Source organism: Struthio camelus, chromosome 2, assembly GCF_040807025.1.
Source record: "Struthio camelus isolate bStrCam1 chromosome 2, bStrCam1.hap1, whole genome shotgun sequence".
Taxonomy (NCBI): Eukaryota; Metazoa; Chordata; class Aves; order Struthioniformes; family Struthionidae; genus Struthio; species Struthio camelus.
Genome location: NC_090943.1, coordinates 16,552,703 through 16,577,034, shown reverse-complemented (window position 1 = coordinate 16,577,034; position 24,332 = coordinate 16,552,703). Strand labels below are relative to the sequence as shown.

Genomic DNA, 24,332 nt, shown 5'->3' with positions numbered 1-24,332 from the left:
TGGACATGGGTTAAACATTCATCATTTGACCTAATGTCAGCCTTTGACCTTCACACACGTTGGATAAGTGCTGGGTGACAGATCATTTGGAGAGTTTGATCACTGCTGCTAGACTTTCAAGATAACTTTGATTACGATACCTGATTTACTACTTCTTGTTGGAATCGTATAGATGTTCTGATTATGAACAGCGGTGATACTAAAAGAGATGGGCAGACACAGCAGGCGGAACCCGCATTTGGTGTTTGATGTAATTCCCTAAGACTGTTACTGATATATGCGTCAGTATCATTCACTTAAAAAAAGGTCATTAAAAAGAACACTATTGAAAAAATGTGCAAAATGAAGCAACAATCATAGTGATATTTTTAGAGTTCCTCATTTGTTAAAAAATGACTTGTCATGCTATTTTAAATTTGTCACAAGGCCAGCCAGTAAGCCAAAAAAATCCCTCCTCAAAGAGGATATTAAGTTGTGCTCCAATATCCAAAGTCCGTATCTTTTTACTTAGTTCATTAAAAACTTGTCCAACTGTTATGAGCTACTGCATCCTGAGTCAGGAAAAACATACAAAAGTGTTAAAAGGCATTAGTTTGTAAACAGTTTGCATGCCAGGTGGGAAATGAATAATGAAACAAAGAAAGTATGTTTCTTGAACATGATTAATATTGGGCTTACACCTACACTTTCCTTAAATAACTATTATGGTGGAGTTCTAGCTATTTACTTTGTGTATCTTTCAGCCCACTCTAATGATTCTTTGGACTTGTAGAGTCTGGCCATTTGAGGATGTGAAATGACTTAACAAACATGATCAGAACACAGTGAGTAGGCAGGTTTCTTGATCTCCATTTCATAGACATGGATCCGAGGCGCAGAACTGTAAGTGACATTTCCAAGGACACAAAGGAAGCCAGTGAAAAAGAGATGACCAGAGAAGCCCAGAGTTCCAGAACTCAACATCCTTTTCACTAAGTATAAAACCAGATGTCTTCTGCATACCTCAGAGATTTTTCCATTCCTGACTGTTCAGAAATATCTCTGAACCTGGTTCTTTCTGCAGTTTTGCTAAAAAATTCACTGTGTAGCAAATATAATATAACAAAGTTTTTTAGGGTGAGTAGTGAAAGGGCCAGAATCTAATTCTTGAGATGTTAGCCTTAGGAAATGCAAGAGATATGTCCCTGCTGGGTGGATGTTTGATAGATGCTGATCAGAGCTCCACATCTTCCTCCGTCTGGCCACAGCACAAGGTGTATGCCTGGAAGAGGTGCAGATTTCGTAAGGCAGAAGGGCCTGGGCATTGATGGTTTAGCTGGGCATAACTGCCAGCTATACAAAGCATGGCCCAGTGGTTGCAGGAGAAGTGTCAAAGGTATTCAGGCAATTCACAGCTGGCACGATCCCCTGGAAACCAACTTGTACATTTTTACAGCACCTTTCAAGCTGCTCTACTTTTCTTTGTAAGCCTCACAAGGAATTAGGGAGCTCTGAGATACTCCTTTATGCCTCTTTCCTGATTGAATAAGGAAATAAATCTTTTGTCTATGAAAGAAGGTCTGTTTACATGTGACTTTGCTTATCTAGATTGCAGCGACATTCCACATATAATCCTGTGTTTTTCCTGGGTTCTCTGAGTTCAGCTCAGCTCCAAGAACAAAGGTGCATTTCTTGGGATTCTGAAAGTTCGCTTCCTTAGTCAGGTGTGGCTGCTCTGCTGGACTTTTTGACCCTAGTTTTCCTTGCATTGTGCTGCTGTCCTTGTCTTGGGTCTTTGGTGATTTCAGTGGGGAGGGGTAAGAGCTGCAGCTCTGTTTAAAGTAATTTCTTTCTTGTATTGTTCTTATTTGAAATACTGTTTTTGAGTTCTTAGCTAAAATATATTGAAATAAATGTAGCAAGTGACACCTCATAAATAGGTAGAAGTGGGAGAAAACTCTCGGGATGACTAAGTCCTTCCCATCCCCTGTTTATCGCAAACAGTTAGATTGTGCAATCCTTTCCATAAAGTTAAAACCGCTTTAAAACTAGCTGCTTTTTTCAGTCTTCCTGGAAGGATGATCCAGAACTTCATCACTCTAATGGTTCCTTTTGATTTCTTCACTGCAGTCACTGATGGTAACTTAGAGCACTGCGAAAGTACTGGTGCTAACTTGAAACAATCCCACTGGGCAGCCATGCTCAGCATAGGCTATCCTAGTTTGCTTCTCAGCGAGTAAACATAGTATCTGGCTTGTCTGCATTAGCAAGGCGAATGGTGTAATAGGACCAGATCTGTAGAATGAAAGCATTGGTGCTGAGGAATCCGCCTCCACACTACACTTTTTGAGGATTTTACTTACTTTACTCAGTTGAGTCTGAGCTCGTGGACTGAACTCTCATTAGTGGCTGGACCTCACTAGATGGACTCTTATTCCAGGTTAATTTCATCTGAAAGGAGTCCAGCTGGAGCACTCTAAAACTGCTCTTTAGTGTGAAGCAAACCGGAACAGGAGATCTGCTTCAAAAGCATACTCTTGATCTGTAGCAAAACACTGATGTAGACATGCCTTCTGTTTGGTTAGGCTAAACAAGCCATGTGCATTGTGCATGTGCATGACCTTATGTGTAGATATAGGCAAACTAAAATCACCCTTGCCATGCTCTAAACTGGCCACATGTGACTGTGCTGTAGTATGGAAGTGGAATGTCGTGATCTGGCTAGCATACTCTAAGGAGAGTAGAAGTCTGTCTCTGTCCTCTCCCATTATCTTGCTCCAGTCTCCTCATCTGAAATGAAATCTATTCCCCATATCAAACTGGGAATAATTTTCCTGGCCTGCACCAATCTGATTATGTCTTTGGATCAGGGATAAAAAGAACTGGACAAGCTACTCTAGATGAGCCCAATGTTTGGAGCTCATCATTTAGAGTTTGCAAATGCTAGTAGACATCACTACACGAGTTACAGGCAGTTCCTATTTACAAGGCTATTTCAGCAATTGTATCAGATAGAAATTTAGCCAACAGCTACAAATAAGACAGGCAGACAATGCAGATATAGAATAAACGAATTACTGTGTTCTGTACCACAACTCAGCAGCCTACTCTGAGCAGCACGTAGAGAAAATTGTATGGAAGTTTAGAATCTGAGCCATAGTGAAGAGCTTAGGAAATAGCCAGGACATATTTTTTGTAGGCTGTAACTGCATTCACTGGAGAAAAGTTGCAGAGAGAAATTTGCTGAGAAAAGCACACGGATGTGTCCCCTATAAGATATTAGTGGGGCAATTTTTTGAACACTTTTCTCTCACCTGCTTAGACCTCAGCAAACTAAGATTTTGAAATGTGCCATTGGTGGGGCAATTAGGTCTTTGAAAGTGAATACTTTAGGATTGCATTTTTTCATATAATTTACTATATTCTGTTGGCTAATGGATCCTCCATCCGGGCCCACAAAACCCATTACACTTATGCACCACAGGCATAAAAGTTAACTACCAGTGGGATAGAAGGTAGATGGGAAAGGAAAAAAAAGCTGTAAAATAAAAGATTGAAAGGACAAAGAATAATGGAAAAAAAATCTATTTTGACAGCCATACATCTCAAATACATAAAAGACTATAAAAATTGGAAGGCAACATACTCCCAAACACTTAACAGTTGCTGTCATTGGGCACGTCAAGTCAGAAATATGATACTGACTGACATTTGTGGGAGTACCATTCATAGGAAGGAGGAGTATGCTGAACAGTAGCTTTGGTTTGGCATATCTATATTGCACCATGTAACATAGGATAGATATTCCCAAGCCATCTTCTCATCTGGCTTCAGGACAAAGTTGTATCTTTGGTAATTAGCCATCAGAGAAGCTAAGTTGATTTAGCTATGGTCCTGTGCTATGTGAATGTAGTTCTTCTGCCTCCAGAACCCAAGCCAGCATGTCTGCATCACGATGCTTTTGCTTGCAGTGGATTTAGGCAACAGCCAAAGGTGTAGCACTGCACTGGAAACTGTAGAAATGTCCTTAGCTGGTGACGCTACAGGGAATGAGAGGTTTACCTGCACCACTTCCTCCATGCCTTATCTTCCCATTTCTTCTTTCAACATAGGTAGGACCTTTGGTCTCTAGGTGCTTTTACCTAGTTTTGAACTAATTCAAACACCTTAGGTTCAAAAGTTTAATTTAATTGTTACTGGTTCAATGTTCTACTAAGAGGAATTTAGGAGAGAAGGCTCAGAAAGAATCATTTCCAAGAAAAAAGGCAAAAAAAAGAAGCAAGAAGGGATGATAAAGTATATTGTAGAATTATAAACAAAAGTTGAGATGAGCAGAATAAGAAAAAAAGAAAAAGGTAATTGAAAAATTATAGTAAATGCATTGCATATGGCCAAGACAAGGGACAACCTGACTTTAAGGACAGTCTGCTGCATGTTGCCCTTTTTTTTTTTTTCTCAGTTTGAATTGTGTGTTAAAGCGGTTTGGTTCTTTTTTAACTGAGTGATTGAATTATTCTGGAAAAAAATATGGAGACTAGCAACCTTACAGCTCTCAGCAAACAGTTTTAGATCCTTACAAAAACCTCTGTCATTCCTTCTTTGATTTCTAGCTGCCTCTTAGAAACTTTATTCCCACACTGGTGATGGAGTGGGAGCCCAGGATTTATATGCTCCGTGTTGGACTCTGGCCAGTTGTATTCAGACTGCATATACTCTTTGCCAGATCTTCTGAGAACCTGTGATGACATTTTTGGAAGGGCAAGACGTCTCTCAGAGTTCAGGGAACAGGAGGATTATCTGTCATTGTAAGTGTGCATATAATCTAAATAATAGCTGAGCTTCAGTTTGCAGTCTGGGCTGAGGTACTGGTTAATTGCTCTGATTTCTGAACCAGTGGGTCCGTCTCAAAAGCTTGGGACGTGCTCTCTCTTTCTCCACCATATTTTCACATTAATTTTCTGAATTACAGGACAGCTCTTAAAAATAAAAATACTTAGACCCTTTGTAGTCCTCTGTGCCATAAAATGAACTGAACTTCAATGACCTTTCTGGGCCTTATGCAAAGACTCTTGAAGCAGGGTTAGCCTGAGGGGTGAGTAAGCTGGGCGGCTGCCCAGCATGCTTAAGACTAGAGTGCACGACTGAAATTCTAGGTTAATGTTTATCCCCAATCAATTAGCGTTTTGGAAAGGCATGAAATTCTGGCTTGCCCTGGGCACTGTTTGACTAAAGGCCAGCCATGGCTGGGAGCCCCAGAAGGCTGCAGCTCTTGGCTCTGTGGGAGGCCCAGCTATACAGCAGCAAACAAGCTTCCCTCCCAAGACCCTCAATGCTCCATTCAAAAGAATTTTTCATCCTCCACCTGTGGCCATGAAAGAGGGTTGACAGATGGGCTGTTGTAATGGGCTATTGTGTAAATAGCATGCGTTTAACAGAAATGCTGAGGGTGTGTATTTACAGGCAACTTACATGGATTTTCATTGTAGATGAGGAGGGCTCCAGAGGAGCCACTGCAGGCCTGCTGCATTAATTCCCTGTGTCGAGCAAAGTATTTTCTTTTTCTTCATTAGCTTCTGTTGGAAAGTAAATATAGCAATTCAGAGAGTGAGGGGAGGGAATGCTTTCAAATAACATTTGGCTTGGATATTAATAGCCACCTTTTAAAAAGCTGGCCTTTCAAACCTCACACTTGCAATGGCATTTGTACCCATGTACAAAGGTTTTGTGTGATTTTACCTCATCCCTCTCCTGCTCATATCCCTATCTTGAAAACTCAGGGATACAGCAGACTGGGAAATCAGAAGAAATAGAGGAGAGAGTGCTGTCAAGCCTGTATTGATAGGATGGAAGGAAAGGTGAAGTAATGCATGGAGGAGAGCCAGAAAACTGGCTGCAGAGGAATCATGGGAACTTGAGGGTTGGGAGGGGAATCTGAGAAACAGCAGAGAAAATTGCAATAAAGAGTAGAAGAAAGAACAGAAAATTTGTTGTCATTTCAACAAAGTAGTGAGGAGCAGACAGGAAGAGGAAGCCCTCAATTAAAAACAGACAGAGTTAGGAAATGGCACAAAAGAAGGTGAGCTGAAGTGGCAAGAAAAGGACTGGAGTGGCCAGTCTGAAGGACGATGATGAGAAAGCTGGAGAGGTGATGAGTGGTGGTCAGTGCGTTACCCGACGGCATGGGGGATGGCTGACTGTCACCACAGTGATGTGTTGGCTGGCAGGGCAGGGAGCTGGCAGTATACTACTGGCTGGGGGGAGGAGCGGCACATGGTTTCACTGGCAAAGGATAGCTGTACCCTAGGGACTTCAAACACATATATATAGAAGCAGGTCTGGCTCTCAGGCACAAGGCCAACAAGTGAGAAAAAGAGTCAGTTCACATGTCCATGTTAGTTATTCCCTCTGAAGGGACCCAGCCTCTCTTAAAACTCATGCTGTCAGGTCTGCATACAGCAGCTCCTGATTCCTGTTGAGCACGAATAAAGTTCAGCGTGGGGCCTCCAGAGATGAAGGTGTCCCTCATTTTTTCTCTGAATCCTGCAACGAGTCCACATTTCTGTTTCCAACTCAGGATGATATATTCTGTCTGATAGTACAGTGCAGTTCCAGCCAACCAGACCGTACTGTGACGGTCCACAGGTCTATTTTTGGAGGATGAGAAAGTTTGCTGGAATCTATACCAAATACCAACGGGTTCAGCCAGCAGGGAAAGTCAGTGCCACTCACCTCAGGTGCATCAGCTTTTCCAGGCCTTTACTGTTGGTGTTTTCAATAGCAGATAACTGGCTCTGTGTAAAACATGTACGGTGGGTGTTAATAAACCCTTCTCATGCCATTGACCATGCTGACAGCAGAAACAGCCCGGTTTCCTGAGAAGAGGGTAGAAGCCATGATTCTTGCAGTGGATCCTTCTTGCTCTCCCCCAAAATAGAAATTGTGTGAACTGTTGGAGCAGCAAACTGTTTTTGACCAGACGAGGGACAGGCCAGCTTTTGACATTGTCATCAAATTAGTGTGGAATTAGAATAGCCAGGCCCTACAGAGGAAGGTGGGCCTAAGAGGGAGGTCAGCTTTGCTTGATGCCTCAAGATTGGTCTCAAGCTGTCTTCCTGGGGACTGGGTTTTCAATTTCTTTTTAGCTCCCTAATGAAGGAAGAGTGTACCCATTCAAGATGGTAGCACTTTGCTGCAATTTAGTGAGCAATTTTTGCCTTCCAAGCAGACAAAACACAAGTACCGTCAGTTTTGTTGTTGCTTTTTCTTTCCTGATTCCAGTCAATTGTTAATAATCATGTTGTCATTTTTTTAAAGAGTTGGCACCAAAACTTCATTCATTCCACTTAGAAAGAACCACTACCAACCTATTACAAAACCTGTCATTATCTCACAAAGTCATATTCTTGACATCTGTTAAGTAAAGGTTTATTTTACACTTCAAAAGTCAATCTGCACAGCTGACTAAACTTCTTCAGAACTGTACAGTCTGCTCCTGTCAAATATTTGGGAAAATAAAAGTTGGTTTAAGAAAAATATTTGTTTTAGTTAGAAAATGAGTTGCCTTTTTTCTGTTTAAGGGAAAACGTGACTTTATTTCTTTAAAAAGAGAAGTAGGGAGTGGAGGAAAGAAGATGAAGCATTTCCTATTTACTGTATCCATTTTTATCAGTATCAGAAAATGACAGCCGAATCCGTTTTCCGTACATTTCATTTCAAGCTTTGCATTTTTCATTTTTAGCTATAACATATCCAAAGGTTGATGAGGATCAGCTAAGTTCCTGGATAGTTTGCAGAGAAAGTTCTAGAAACAATTTAGTTCAGGGTATGTGTGATTTGCGGCATGACAATTTTGGCTTGGCTTTCAGACTTGCTTATACCATTAACCCAGGTGCAAAAATCTAATATGTATAATTATAGGCCTTGGCAACTACACTTAGAAACACAAAAGTGTTGGAAGAATCTTTTCAGGTTTTCCAGCAGTTAATCCCACCCTATTTCTTTCTCTTTATCTCTAGTCCTGGCCATGGGTCCATGATATTTACTAGACCATCTTACAGCTATTGCAAGTAATGATACAAGTGCTAGTGTGGATACCTCTCAGACATTTTTTACCGTCTCAGAGTAAATCTCAGCAACACGGTGGCAGATGTACATGAGTCTTTTCTGCTCCAGGTTTTACTCTTTTGATTGCCTTGGCCATTGCTGTGCTATTATCGGAGAACAAAAATTAGTCACTTGAATGAAAAAAATATATATGTATTTTATATATGTATATAATTTGAGAATGTTCTGCTGGAATAATTTGTTAAATAGAACATTCATTTTCCACCAAATCAAAAATACTCATCAGAGCATTTCAGTTTACCCTCCTTCTTCACCCAAATCCATTTGTGCTCTCAGTACTCAGCAAGTGTGGAGACTGGAAATTCCAGATACCTCTCATCCATGCACAGTCATTCGTCACACGCCTCTACTCGGAAAAGAATCTATTTACCAGTTGGTGGCCAGCAGTCAGAGCAGACACGTTTCTGATGATTACTGAGATAAGACAAGGATGATCACTGAGATAGGACAGCAAATTCAGTTAGGAAGGGCTTATCTTTACTTTAATACAAAGAAATTTTGATTGTCTCTGGCCAGGTGCTCTTGGACCTTATCTATGCCTTCAGGTCATGTTTGGGTCAACTATGCTGATAGCTGAATCGTTGCTTAGTAAAGTACCTTCGTTCTGGCACAAGTGAACATACCACATCAGGGTAGTTAAACCCTGCAAAGAATATTTTCTTGGGTTTATGCTTGTGCAGCCAAAACTTGTAAGGTGGGGTGCAGGGAAAGGACAGGGAAGCTGTGTGTGACAGAGAGTAGGAACCACACTTACTATATATACTAGGTGTATACTGCTGGACTTGCAAGGTGAATCCTAATAAGATGTTTTTGAATATCTGCAAAAGAAATAAGCAAGATGCGGTGTTTTGTCAAACTAGCTGTAAAAGATTGGACTAGAACCACAAAGAGCATTGGGTGGGATTGGGTACCTCAGTTACTCAAATCCACTGATTAGCTCTGCTACACTTTCACTAGTTGTCACTTAAACCTGAAGTGCCTATATTTCTGTGATTCAAAGGGTAGGGCTCATTTTACCTTAATTTAGCCATAAAAAATGAGATGTCTAATTTGAGTGGGTTGTTTAGCCTCCCTCTGTAGTCAATAGAGCAAAACAATGTGTCCTTTACATGATAGCTGGAGTCACCTGCTCTCTCACAACATCTATTTCTTCATGTTAATTATAGAGTGAACCTAGACAACTTAGACTAAACACCTAGATGTTAGTCTGCTCAAGTTCAGTGAGATTAATCCTCCCTGGATGTCTTAACTTTCCACATCAGGCAGGTTCCCAAAACAGCTCACTGCCTATTCCTGGTCTAAGCCTTGCCAAAATTCACAAATTCAGTATTCCTCTGCCTGAGTCTCCTACAAGGATCTGCGCCTTCTAAAGCAGACCTAGTAGTTGATCTGCCTATAGCAAAGCCAGAGAAATAAGAATGCAGCATCTTTTTTCATCAATGGTTACCACACTAATCCAGGACATAAGACACCCAACTTCAGCTCCTTCTTCTGTCTAAGTGGATTCGATCCTTTACCTCCTATCTCCTGAAAAAGCACCTTTACCACTAACCTAAATGAAAAGGTGTGGACACTCTCATTCTCCCATGCTGAAGCTGTTCTGCTTTACGTGGTCAACTTGAACATTCACTGAGAAAGGGAAAATAAGTACCAAGTAACGGAGGCTGGGCTAGGGGACCGGGCCTCTTGATGCAATATGCTATTATGATGTATTCCTGTGAGTGATTTAAAGACTGGGATTTAGAATCATCCCTTTCTTTTCCCTTTCTTCCCTCTCTTACAGTTTAAGCAGATCTCCTAAAGTGGAAGAACCTCAGTACGGGAGAACGAGAACAATCCTTCACAAACCCCTTAGAGCTCTGCCTACCTATAGCTCTACCATCGGCTGTGGTTGCTTTAGGGAGGTGAGAGAAGAGGACCTAATCTGAGGATTACAGCCCATTAGGAAAACCTAAATAGTAATTCTCAAACAATTCATGTTGAATTTGATCATATGGTCTAAGCTGTACTGCCTAGAGCCCACTACTTCTATTCCATATGAACTTCAGGCAATTTGTTTACATTTCATTTTATTATACTTCTGTCCATTGTAGTTCAGTTCTGCAATGTTGATTATTATTTCTGTTGCCTTTGTGAGGTTTTGGGGGTAAACCATTTTATAACAAATGATGGAAAGCTTTTGTATCCACTAGTATAGTATTATCATTGGGACATGCACTTTTGAGAAATCTAAGTGGTCTGAGTTTAACATATGCTTTTATATACTGACCTATGTTATCATAATGTATTTATTTATTTATTTATTTATTTTTGCATAAACACACTCAAGTAGGATGTAGACCAGTGAGTTATTCCTCACAAGGGAAGACTGATTTTCTGGAAGCCTAAGGCTCAAATGTAACTACCTGCTTATATTAATTTGTAGTGAAGTGTTTATACTCGTACCTCAGCCATCTTGGTTGTGTAAGGCAGCCTCCTCACAGTGATGGCTGCATTATAGTGCATGACAAAAGGCTGAGGTAGGCTTAATATAAGCTTGAATCAACTTAATACAAAATGACCCACAGAATTTCCACAGGGGCGAAACATAGTCTTTCAGCATTTGACGGGATAATTCCTTATGAAATGATATCAACTGGGATACTGCAACTTCCAAAAGAGTGTAATATATTAAATGTCAATCAACATCAGTTTATGAAAATAGTTCTTGTCAAACCAACCAGATGTCTTTCCCTGATGGGATTACAAGCTGGCTTAATAAAGGTAAATAGCATTGATACAATAGACATAGATTTATGTTAGGCATTCAGCTGAGTATCCGACAAACATTCTCTTTAAGAAACTGTAATGGCTAAAAATCAACACTGCACACATTGAGTTTATTAGAACTAGCAAACTGGTAGGTCTCAAAATGTAAACAGGGAATCATAATTGCACAAGTATGTTTTTTGTGACCCTTGGAAGAATGAGGAGGAGTTGGTCTGTTAATCTTCTTTGTATTTTGTGTTTGTATGACTGCGACTCGTTTAATAGGTCCAGTTCTAGGGTTCACCATTTTACAAAGATGTCTGCAAACTCGGGTGGGGAGAGGGGCAATTTTAGGGAGAAGCAGAGGAATGGTTAAAGAACAAGAAAATAAGGCTTGTATATTCAATGAGTTCAGTCTGTTTAGTTTATCAAAAGAAAGGTTAAGAGATGACATAATCACAGTTTATAAGTATCTCCATGGAGAAAATACGTTTGATAATTATGGATTCTTCAATCCAACAAACTAAGACATAGCAAGATGCAATAGATGGACACTGATGCTGGAAAAATTCAGGTTCGAAGGCATTGTTTTTTTAGGGAAGATGATTAACCTCTGGAACAATTTAATATCCATTATGGTGAAACCTTTGTCTCTGGAAATCTGTAACTCAGAACAGGATTTCTTTCAGAAAGATTGGATTAGATTGTCACAGCGGTTCCTCACAGTTTTATAGTCCAAGAAATGCTTTGGGGACTTGGCTATTCAGTCTGCTCATATTTAAATGAACATCTTTCATTTGTATCTTTCCCATTTTGTTCTGGCTCAAAAGTGGTAGCATGGACCGATAACCCTCTCTCAGATGAGAATGTGTTTATATACTGATGCACTTTGTGGGTTGCCATAAAAGTTAAACTACTCCTTTAAGTAGTTCAAAATGAAATACAGTCTCTGGCAGCAGCAGAATGTACACAGCTGTAGCATGTGTGCCTGTCATGTCATACCCCTAGCAAACATTCAGATCCTGGCATGCATTTTCTTAACATAAATAGTTTAGAGTACATGCTCATGCTCCGAGAGAGAAAAAATTGCTCAGTCTACTGTAGCAAACCTGACCAATGGGGAGTTAATGCCCTCTATAGAGAAGCCGTCTCAATGACACAACTCTGCTGGCTTAGTCTGTCATTTAAGAGTTCTCAGAAGCAGCTCAAAGGCATGGTCAGAATTTGGACTACAAGGTACCCAAAGATAGTGCTTGACTGTGTGCCATGTGATAAGAGAGAGTAGGCAAACTAATTCTCTGAGAAAGATGGGATTTATGACGTATCACTTTGGGGTATTTTTTAATGGCTAAGGAAACTGAATTAGAGAACCTCTTTAGTACTTCTCCTCCTCTGGGATGGAACAGCTGCTGGTGGCTCTGACACAAGTAAGGAAAGGGGACCTCATCCAGCTAACTGGCAGGACTCACTCCCGGCTTCGTTCATCCACACAGCCTCACACCTGGATGCCTCCAACCTGTGCTTTGTTAGCTATACGTTGGCCATTCCTAATGTTGTCGTATGGTTAAGAAAGAACACACGAGTGTCACATTTTTTCAAGATTGTCCCTGGCCTTTTGGCCATATTCTAATTTACATCATTGCGTTTTCCCTCCACATTCTTCCTTGAGTTTCAGTTGGTTGTAATATTTCTTCATATTTGGTTCTTAATAGTACACTACTACCATAACATGTAACTGAGAAAAGGAATGTAGCTGTTTCAAACAAGGGGATTAGCCATTGTATGAATTACAAGGATAACTCTGGTTACTTCAGGACATAAATCAGTCCACATTCTTCGGGATATAAATCATACACTCGATGTCTGTGACTTAAAGGAGAAACTTTCCTCACCAACATGTTGTTGCATAATTGCCTATTATGGGAGTTTTACGTCTTCCTCTGAAGCATCTGGTATTGGTACCATTAGTTTGATCTGGTATGATAATTCCTGTGTGCCTATGTGGAGCATTCCTGTGACAGTTCAACAGCTGCTATATTCCATCTCAGATAGGGCAGCCAGATGTCCCACTGTTTTAAGGCTGTCCCACTTTTCAGCATCCTAATCTGCTTCTATTGCTTACCCTAAGGAAGGCTCGCTAACCTTATATTTTCACACGATCGTGCTGTCTGTTGCCTCTCACACTGGGACATGAAGGTACCCCCAGTGTGATTGTGACACAGGAGGGAACTGGTCACAATCAGAAAATTTTTAGAAATCTGGTACTCATGAAAACATATACAGAAAAGTATTGTGTTCTAAGTTCATGTCCTATTTTATGTCCTTTTTACTGCAAGGAGAGATATGTGTTGTAATTCGTGGCAACAGTGATCACTATAATTAATTTTGTATAATGTTTTCCATTGCAGTCCTTTGTTTTCAGTAGCTCATAACTTTCTAAAGCTTTCACTTATTGATTTTGAGTAAGAGAAGGAAATGAAAAAAAAAAACCCTATATTTTTCTTTATTATTAAACAGTTCTGGTCACTGTTTTTAAATGTCTCTGTCACTCAAACAGCGGCGGGTAAACAGCTGTAACTGAGTTTGCTGTAGGCATTTTGGAGTAGATTTTTATTTTTTCAAGCCTGGAGCCTGTGAGTAGCTCATGCTAGAAATGCTGAGTAGATTTTTTTGGGGAAATTTCTTGTGGTAAGTGGGGTAAGTGGAGAAAAGCACAAGTGTTCTCTGGAGGATGGCTATCCTGGGTGCCCTAGGATGACTGAGATGACCTAAGGAGTCTTCTGTAGACAGAAATTGCTGAAAGGTTTAACCAAGGAAACTGAGCCCACAGCTTCAGCACTGATGCATGAGTTACCAACTCATAAGCTTGTAACATTTTCCAGACACGAGCAAGGCAGAAAGACATAAGGTGGCGTTCTACAAAGTAGATACATCTACATCTGAACTAACTGTCCCAAGCTTTTTTTACAGTCACTGATAATGTAATTGATATTGTCATTTGAGTTAAGGGTACAATCCATCCTGGAGCAGACATGCAAAAGAGGCTGGATGAAAGATACCTGGCTTTGCTGACTACAGGGTCAATGTGACTAGCTCAGGTGTATATGTCTACATTAAGATGCCTAAAGTTTAGGAAGATAATCCAAACCACATTCATTTTGATCCATGTTTCTTTCATCTCCTTCCTCGTAAGATCCCAGAGTTACTTTCTTACAGAATCCAGTTAGTCTCCCCACTTTGTTTAGCTGGTATTTCTTATAAAATACTCATGAAACTGTTTAATCCAAGTAGGAAGTACTTCAAGCTTAGGCTAGTCAGTATAGCTGCAGAAATAAGTTAGTCCTGATTTCCATTTTTCCTTAGGTGTGACACTCCATACACTTTGGAAGGAAGCTGATGAAGCAACCTCCACGGCCCTCTCATGTTTCACATATTGGAAAAAACTTCCACCTCAGTCCAATGGGATATGCTCTCAGGCACAAATAAGTGAAGACAGAAGTGAAAATATAACAACATGGTAAGGTTTTGTAGATTGACATCCTCCTAGTATGTTTACTGCACTCTCTCCCTCCTTTAGCCATCCTATTGTCCTCCTTACCTACCTCCTCTGGTTCTCCCATCTCCTCTTTGTCTGCTATTCTGTGTGATCTATCGTCATTACCACACAAAAAGACTTCACACACACAGACACCCAAAATCACCACACAAAAGGTGGAACTCGCATACCCCTGCTTCTTTCTCCTATCCTTTGTCTCATTTGTCAGCTGGGGGCGTTATGCTCAGTGGCCGTGATGGCTTAAACTCTTGAGTTTTGCAGTCAGTGTAAGGCAGTGATTTCAGGGTTAAACTTGCTCTTTTGGCTCACTGTTGGGGCAGTGAAAGTATAAGCTTCTCCGTCTGACAGTAGTATCAGCTCAGGCTATTCCTGCCTCCTCATTTAAAAATAGCCCAGCAAAAAAATCCCAGGTCATTTTCTTGGTCCAGATCACTGTGTGACCCCAGTCCAGTTCATGGACAGCTGTGCCAACCGTGCTGATGGTGTGCAGCAGATACAAGCTGGTTAAACCAGCACTGCCTCACAGAGAAATGTCAGAAGTGACTTGAAAAAGAGTAGGCAGTAAGGTAAAAAATTTGCTGATGATACAAAGTTATTCAGACTTGTAAGGACAAGGGCAGACTGTGAAGTATTGCAAAGACTGAGTGACTGGGAAATAAAATGATAGATGAAATGCAATGTATATATATGTAAAGTGATGCACATAAGAAAAAGCAGTCCCAGCTCCACTTATAAAATGGTCTCTGAGGTGCATTAGAATTTGAGAAAGTCCAGAGAATGGCAACACGGATGATCCTTTTTTTTATGGAATGGTTTCTGCACAAATAGCTACTGTGTAGGCTGGAGCTCCTCAGCCTGGAATAGAGATTTAGGAAGCATATGGTAGAGGTCTGTGTAATTATGGGTGACATACAGACTGTCTACTCACCTTTTCCTAAACAAAAGCTGGGGACCATTGAGTGAACATAGTAGGAGCCAGGTTCAGAACAAACTCAAGGGGGCGGTTCTCTATGCAGCAGGTAATGGATCCCTGTATCGTCTTGCCAGAGGGTCTTGTGGCTAAGATTGACATGTTATCAATGGGGGGGCTGCACAAACAGTTGCAAGAGTTGTCCTCTGGAGATTACTAAATAGACCAATCACATTGGCTGAGGAAATTCTTCAGTGAAAACAGTCTGAGTCTGGACATGCGAAGTATCTTATATGCTTGCTCTTCCTTGGATTTTTGCTTATGGATGCTGATGGAGAGAGGATACTCAGCTACATGGGCTGTTGCTCTAAACCAGAACAGCTACTTTATATTCATCTAACCGTGGCCTTGTGAGTAGGAATTTTCCCTTCTGCTGTGTTTTGCAATACTCTCTGTGCTAGCCATCATATAAATATGGAGTCGAGAGATGATCCTTGGCCAAAAAATCTTATCTTAATGACAAGATATAACCTGTGTAGGGGTTGCTGGGGGGAAGCATTACCTAGCAACCAGTTCAGCAAGTTTTTCCACACTCTGCCTTTATTGTGTATGAATGTGTGACTGGAAGACAGTAAATAATCAGGTGTTAGAGTGTAACTGTAAGTGTGGTTTGTTGAGGAATGAAATTGGCGCTTCTAACTTCTTTCCCTTATTCTTAGTAACTTCTTTCCTTCATTCTTAAACATCTGTGTAAAGGATTTCATACTTCAAAATGATAAGACCGGGAATGCATTGAGATGAAAAAACACAGTAACTATATATATATATATATTTACAGTAAGTATATGTATAACAAATATTATCACTTTCAGGAAATACACCACCTCTAATCAGTAGTACTGTTTCTGCAATATTAGTCTCAGAAATACTATATTCTAGCAGAAATAAACTGTGAAAGTGATTAAAAGGCATGATGTTACACTAAAAATTTTCAAATTAGATCAGTGGTTATGAATGTAATGTAATGTGCTGTGTACCAGTTTAGACATAACTTCATAGAACCTCACAGATGAACAAAGAGTGCAAAAATTTACGCTCATGCTAGGATCCAAGTATGACTTTACTGATATCTGTGTGAGTTGATTGGTATACACATATTTAGGTATTATTTTTATACTGACAAAGAATGTTCATTTGGGAGCACTCATGTCTTCCTGCACAGGGCTGAGCTATCCCATTTTCTATTTTCTGTCCTTTCTCTAAAATTTAATTTACCTTCTGCTTCCTTCACATACATTTTTTAAAGTAAAAAAAAGTTCTGTTTTAGAAGTCTTATAGGATTTTCTTTCCAGGACACTTTGGGAAAAAATAATGAGCCAAATCATTCCATGCAATTTAAAACCCTTGATATCAAAATAAATGTGAAAGAAACTGAGTGGGGAAGGAAACAGTACTGGAACTTTTGTTCTCTGATCAGCATTTTTGCTGTTCAAGACTTCCTGAGTGGTAAAATAGCTCAGCCACCCATGCAGTTAAGTCAGAGGGCAGAAAATTTTTATGTTACTCAGATTTCCTCAAGGGGATGACCACTGTGTGACCTCTTTGCATTCTGTAAAGCACTGTGACTCAGAAACGTTGTGATGCTTCTATTTTAAAGAGTTTCTCCAGTGAACATTCAGGCTTTCCTTTGTGACACTCTTCAGCTCAAGGTGGTTAAAAGCTTCTTGCCAGCTTCAGTAACCTAAGGTCATTCATGAACTCCAAATATTAACATTTGATTAGTAGTAGTAGTCTACTTTAGTGTCAAAACTATTTTTACTTATGTAACTTGACTTACTTGAGTAGCCCCACTCATTTCAAGCACAGATGTAAATGAATGACTCTACTTACAGAATCATCCCATCTGTTTTTTTCTAGTGGAAGCCTGGTAAGCCTTTTTTAATTAATCCAGGAAAAAAAGTCCTTCAAGGCTTGTAAAATAGCAATATGTTCCTGTTTAAAAAAAAAAAAAGAAAAAAGAAGAAAGATAGCTGCATGGCTAGGATATAGAGTGTAGATATATTAAAAAAAGGAAAACAAACAACAAAGTAGATGTGCAAATCATTTTTCAAATTTATCCACGTTTCCAGGAGTGGGTAATGAAGCCTCCTAAGATTAAAATAATACTCACAGAAACAAACATACATGTGAATTTCAAGAAGAGATGTCACTGTGACACGCGCTGTAAGCTAAAATGAACAATTTTTCAGTACTGTCCTGATGTACTTCATTCTGTTGCCTTCTATTTTCATGGGTTTGTTACTTAACAAACATAGTTATACATATCAAAGAGAACATTTAGAAATACACAGCAGATTTTTCTTGTAATCATATGTATCTACACATGCGAGTAGCAGAAGAAACAGTTCTCAAAGTTTAAGAAGCAGGGCAGCTAATACAGCTTTTGCAGCCTGATACCATATATATAAGTGATGATGGTGTTGTTTATGTGGAAATGGAAGTAAATACTGTATACGGTATATGAATAGAACAAGGGCATATTTTGATGAGTCCAGGGAAATAAGATCATTGTGACACTTCTCCCCACTCTGCATGGCTGCTTTACTGCTGGCTGCATTGTAGCTTTGGCACAGGAAGCTAGGAAGGGAAACAACACTCAATAAATGAGACGAAACAGGTGAGGGAGCAGTAAGAAATAACTTGAGTCTCTTCTGTAACTTGCATAGCCTAATAGCAATGGTCAGGTGGGAGGCAGGTAGTCTCACATCCTCATTTTTCCTGCGCTCCAAAGAGGATGAAGCAGGCAGGGAGCCAGGGTAGGACTGTGCGTTTGATTCACAGCTCCTATCTTAAGCTCTTGTACAGGTTGCAAATATATTTTCCCATTGACTTTCCTGTCAGCCTTACTTCCTGACACAAAGTAGAGGGGCAGCGTGAACGTTGTTAAAGCAAAAGAAGACAATTTGCTGTCTCATAGACTGAAATTGTGTGAGCTTTTCTTATTATCTCAGGCTTTTTGCTATTCTGCATAAGAGCTAAATACAATCTCTAACATTTCCTAAGTTATGTTTTGTGTTTTTAACAAGAAATGGAGAAACTCGGAACACAGCATTTCAATAGCCTTGAACGCTTGACTAAAACATGGGTAAGAGGAAAGATATGGGCATAATTATTCCATACCAGTGGTAAAATGCTTCCTATGTAAAAATTAGAGCAATGTACTTGCCTATGTGTAGACATCCATTGCAATTTTACATAGCTTAGAGTATCCACGACATCATCACAGGGCTGGCAGTAGTGACACAAAACCTCTGAGAAGCCCCTGGCTTTCTGCAGAGGCCTTTGGAGGCCAGGCAGGATACCTGGGGCTTGAAACACCATCCCCTGATTCCCACCCCATCTGTCCAGTAAAAACTATTCATCTAGCCTCCTTCTGCTGTCAGTCATCTTACCCGCCCTCGGCATCTTAGTCCAGATGAATTTGCCCCCTTTCCATTGAAGGAGCCTAGCTGACTGAGTAGAGTGGGCCCTGACATTTTAGATAGATAAAGGTAAGGAATGTCAATCTCACTCCTTGTGCCAGATCATTATTCAGAAAGAGTTACCGAATCTATATAATATTTACCCATCTCAGCATCAGTTGTTCCACGGAACCGTAATAATAGCACGAGGTTGACTGCCTGAGCAGATAAGGAGAAGTCAAACAAATTTCTGTGGTCTCCCTATGGCTGTCTCACAGATAGGAGAAATGGAGAGGATCCAGGCCTGACACCATCTTTCTGTAGCTGCCCAAAATTAGTTAAACCCAATTTTCTAGATTTAAGTATGAAACCTGATTGATTATTTAGGTACTTAAATAGGCATGGATTTTCAGGTTTAATCAAATGCAGTAATGCCTCAGTTTATTGCCAATCAATGTAGCTAAAAATACCTGAGGACTCAAGAAAGGGAGGACAACAGTTTGCAAAATGTTGTTAAGATTAAAAGTGTTTCACTGTTTCACAGTATCTCGTACAACTGAAATTTACAAAAAAAAAAAACAACTTTTTTTGGAGTCAGCATTCGTTGTAAAGCAGAGAAAGACAATACTAACTCTTCATTTCCTGAGAGAAGAATTATAGATTCTCCTGAATTCTCTTTTATCTATAACTGATTGAATTATCTGTTGCAGAGAACATTTGTTGTTAATTTGGCCGTTTTGCTGTTCATGAGTCATTCTGGAAACAATCCTGATTTCTACAAACACATTTGTTGTTTGTAAGTATTCACTGAACAGTTTTATGTGAACAGATTTCAGCCTATTTTTTGTTCTCAAATTGTAAGTGTCATCTATTCATTATTTGAAGTGTTTCACTGGTCAATGAAATCACATAGCATTGTCTACGCTCTCTGATTGGGTAACGGAAACTTACAAATACAAGTATAATGAATAGCAAATGATGAATAACGAATAGGGTATAACAAATATTCGATCGTCTGAAATTTCATAGAAGAAATACATAATTCGTGTAACTTTCAGGATTCAAACATTTCCCTGAATATCTGGCAGCTTCTAGAAGATCCTGGAACTGTGAGTAATATATGTCTGAAATATAAGCAAATTATACTCTCCATTTTATTAACAAAAATATCAAGAAATGTTGATCAATCCGGCAATAAAGCATTTATCTGAATGTGCAAATGTGATTCATTCTTATTCCCATTCATCTTATAAATATATTGTTAAAGTACAAGTATAGGAACTCAGAACACGATGCTTTTCAGTCAATGACAGGGCAAGAGGAAATAAGTGAGCAGGGATAAAGAATATGTTTTAGAGTGAGATTTCATGATATAAAAGAAAACTGTTCCAGGCTGCATGAGCTCCGTGGAAGAAGGTTTTCAACTAACAACTTGTTTTACTGTGGTTTCTAATTTCTTATGTTTTCATTTTTTTTTTCAATTTAATTTTTAATTTAACGGACAGTCCTCTCCATTCACATTACAACTGCAGTCAACCCTCACTTCTGACACTGATATTCTGTGGTGACGTTGGACAATGCACTTACTTAGTGCCTCAACTCGGTGGCCAGGAGGAGGTTTTAGCTGGTCTGGATGCAGAGTAGGTAGGGGCTGTCCCTCCGGCTATTCTGCATCCCTCCGCGTCATTGCCTCTACCTCCCCCCCCCCCCCCCCCCCATACACGTTGTCAAGGAGGGGGACTCCTGCAAAAGAGTGTACTGGGCAAAAAGAGGAGGCAAATAGGGCTTGTAAGCCCTTTGACTTTATCTGGGGATCAGCCAACCAGACCAAACTTGCAGGAGACAGCTACCATCTCACCTATTTCCTAATGGGAGCAGCAAAAACTAGTCAGGACATCCTGTCATTGGTATTTGCAAAAGCCAAGAAAGAATTTCCCTGGGACAAGTAGAACTGTCATTTTCTGTTTTTTGTTGGTGTTTTTTGTTAGTGTTTTTGTTGTTGTTTTTTTCCCCTTTTTTGCAGTATTGGCAGGTAGTGCTTATTTTATTGCAGAATAAGGGCAATGGGTCCAATGTAGTAAGATGTCCCAAGTCCAGCCCACAAATGCAGAAGATACCAGAACAGGCTACGGGACATTAATGTTTGGCTAGGACCAGTGCACATCTGGAAAGATTTGCAAGAGGGAAGAGAAGACCTTGGGAAAGGAAACTGCCATGGACAAATGGAGCAGACTTACTATCTTGGGATCCCCAGGAGGTGAGTGGAAAGGTCTCTCTATGCTCAGTACACTAGGATTTGGGGTATGATATACATCGAACAGTAAAACAGCAGTCATTGCTGTTTCAATCCCTTGTCAAGTGTCCGGGTCCTCCTTTGCCTCTCGTCAGAACCAGTCTTGTATGGGAGTAAAAATATTTCCCTATGTATGTGAAAGAGGAGCCTAACTGAAGATATAAACATTTAAAACAAATTCTTGTATAGAAGTACAAAGTACAGGACTGTTGTTATGGATTGTTGATTAGTTTAAGACCATGAGTTAAAAGCATTGTTTAAGATTACAGTTGTAATGTTGTTATCCCTTTTGGCAAAAGCACTTAGCCAAATGCCAGTAGCCTTGCTTTCTATTACAAGGAGAAAGGGAAGATAAAAGTTGGGTATATTCTTTGGTGTATTCTCTTCATTTGGAAAGACTGCACACCACAGCCTCTTTCTTGGTGCTCACTGGGCATAAATAGCACCTCTCCTGCTAAGAAATCCCCAGCCTTTCTTTCTAGCTAGTTGCATGACAAAGCAGTATTTTCTCCTTGGCCATGCCTGCGACTGCATTTCTCACTCTCTGAAGGTTTTATACTCAATTTCTCTGCTCCAACACCTATCCATAGCTAGCCACACCATCCCTTAATCCCTGCAGTTACAACCAGTCAACCTCTCAGGCCACAGGTAATAGCTTTTGATCAAGCCTGTGTGACCCACTGCCTTGAGCAATGGCTTCAATTGTTTCTAGCAATCTTACTAAATGAAGCAGTTTAATTACTCCTTCCCTTAAGCCTGAGCGATGGCTGCTTAGCATGACCATCGCTTAAGCCAGGTCAATAATTGTCTAGAGACCAAAGAGTCACTTGAGAGCAGTCATTCATTTTTTTCCAGTATAGCAATATTATTATTTCCTGGCCTTGCCATATGGGCTACATAGGAATGGGATGCATAGCCAATTAACTCAGACAAAGGTTTAACTTAAAGCAATAATGATAGTGCATTTAGTGCACTTTGGAGCCATGGTTATCATTGCTGAATTATAAATATTAATAACAGTTAAACACATTGTCAATGGTGCAGCTATTAAACATCTGCTACCTCTGTTACAGGGTGCTTTTTAGCTGGAGTGAAAATTCTACTTTAGGGCATATGCAAGTGTACTAATATTTGCGACTTAATGTAATCCAAAGTTCTGCAGCTTCTGTAATAGTTTTTGACTTCAGCGTGGCTAATATAACACATGTACCATTCAGGAGCACCTATTTTTCTGGACTGTTGATAAAGACTGTTGTTATCAATATATGTAGAAACAGAAGGCAGGATTCACTGATGCTTGCGCTGCATATTCAGGACTTCAGGCAAGTGGGTTGTGCCCAAATATCTCTAGAACAGAGACCCCTAGTAGTTGCTCCACAGGAAAGTAAAGCTTACCTCCTTCTCATTGGGACAGTGTGGTGCCATACAGAAATTACTGGGCCCGAATATGGCCAAATTAGTCCTTTTGATGCAAACAATTACCTACTAATTCCATCTGCATCCTGGAGAGTCTTCTTCCAGATTCTGGTTTTCTTGGTATCCACCAAGATGTCCTGAGCAAAAATTGTCAATAATGATTATCCTGAGAGAGATCACTTATTTTCAGTAAAATCTTTTTCTCAAGAATGATGACTACAAACATTTTTTTAATATCTGAGCACATAAATGAGCATGTAACTGAGCACATCCCTTTATGAAGCAGAGCAGACAGAAGCAGAAAACAGTGGTCTTTATTTCTTAAGAGTTTCACTTGGTGCTTTTATAACAAGTAAATGTACTTTAAAAATATGCCAGAGATGGAAAGAAAATAATTTCATCTACCAGATTTTTTCCACAGAATTACTTTATTCCAAATCTAAGGCCTACTGGGGAAGAAGTGATTAGCTCCTAAAGTCATTTAAGCATCAAAGTGTATTTCTGTTAAGGTGAAAAACCTATCAGAAGAAACAACCAATGATACCACTGTACTCAAAGGAAGTGTAATCAGGTTTTTGTTGAAGCAGAAAGCAAGCATGAAATGAAAGGGGGAAGAAAGAAGAATGTAAGAGGCACAGCATGTTAATATCTGCATTCCTTCTAATTTCATGGGAGGCAGAGAACAAACGGGGCTCAAGTCCACGGGCAAGACATTATTTGAAACGATTTGAAATGACTGTATTAGATTGGTTTCAAATCCAGTGAGAACACTCAAGAAATACAAGGAGCTCAGTTTAGTCTGTTGATCAAGTAGAACGTTAAGAGGTGACTTGCTCCAAAAGGGCATCTAGTGAGAGGCTATCTGATAGCAAATTCTAAATTCAGCAGATGAAGTCTCAGTAAGAAAAGAGCAAAGGCTGGAAAATGTTAGCTAGAAAGAAAATGCGTTTTTAATATGCAATAGAAACATCTACCGTAACAACTACCAATGTGGTTGCTGTCATCTAAAGTCTTTAATTTAAGATCTTTCTTAAAAATATGTTCTTGTTCAATAACAAATTGCTGGGATTGATCCAGCAACTAGTGGATGAAATTCTGTGGCCTATGTTATGGAGCATGTTGCATGATCTGATCACAGAGGCTCTTTGAGGCGTGACGGTCTGAATCCATTTACCACATTTAATTTGGATGAGAAATTTTGCAAGGTTCTTTTCTGTTTGGGACCTAAAGGAAGTTTTATTACTTTCGGTTTAAATTCAAACTTATTTTGGATTCAGCTTTGAATCTCAGTCTAACTCAGCTCTGCTACAAATATTACTTCTTTAGTCTATCTCAAAGGACTTCTGGAGGTAGAAATGTTTATACATCTTTATTATTTTAGTTCTTCATTTGCATCAAGAAACTATGTGGTTAGTTCCCATGTACTTAAAAGAAAAGATCAGAATTCAATAGGCCATATTCATCCAGGGTGTAATTGAATCAATTGTATTAACCATACAAATGAATTTGGCCACTATAGGATTATGGCTAAAACACATTTAGCAGAAGCAATAAAATGGCAGTTTAGTTTATTAAAAGGCAACCATCAATTTGACATAATTCATATAGAGACAAAAGCAGAGCCTAGCAGAAGCAGAAAGTGGGAATCATTAAGAAAACTGTGTAGTTAAACAAGACTATAGTTGTTGTGCAAAAACACTATAGATTGCAAACTTAGAGTTGAGTAGAAGGTGCCGCAGTGTAAACACCTATTCTAAGAAGAATGTTGCATATTTTGGACAAAATATAAGACTAGTGTTACGTAGTTTTATAGCAAGTGGCGGAGAGTTGTAAAGGCAGATACCA

The 24,332-nt window shown here is 39.7% G+C and overlaps 1 long non-coding RNA gene across 1 annotated transcript in view; it reads left to right on the top strand.

The window, feature by feature from the left end:
• LOC138066287 (uncharacterized) overlaps positions 1–24,332 on the top strand; it is a 77,874-nt gene that overhangs the window by 26,018 nt on the left and 27,524 nt on the right. Inside the window, exons 3-5 of the long non-coding RNA XR_011139562.1 lie at positions 14,215–14,368; positions 19,489–19,574; positions 20,832–21,035. This is a non-coding gene — a long non-coding RNA (uncharacterized lncRNA). The remainder of the gene's footprint in view (positions 1–14,214; positions 14,369–19,488; positions 19,575–20,831; positions 21,036–24,332) is intronic.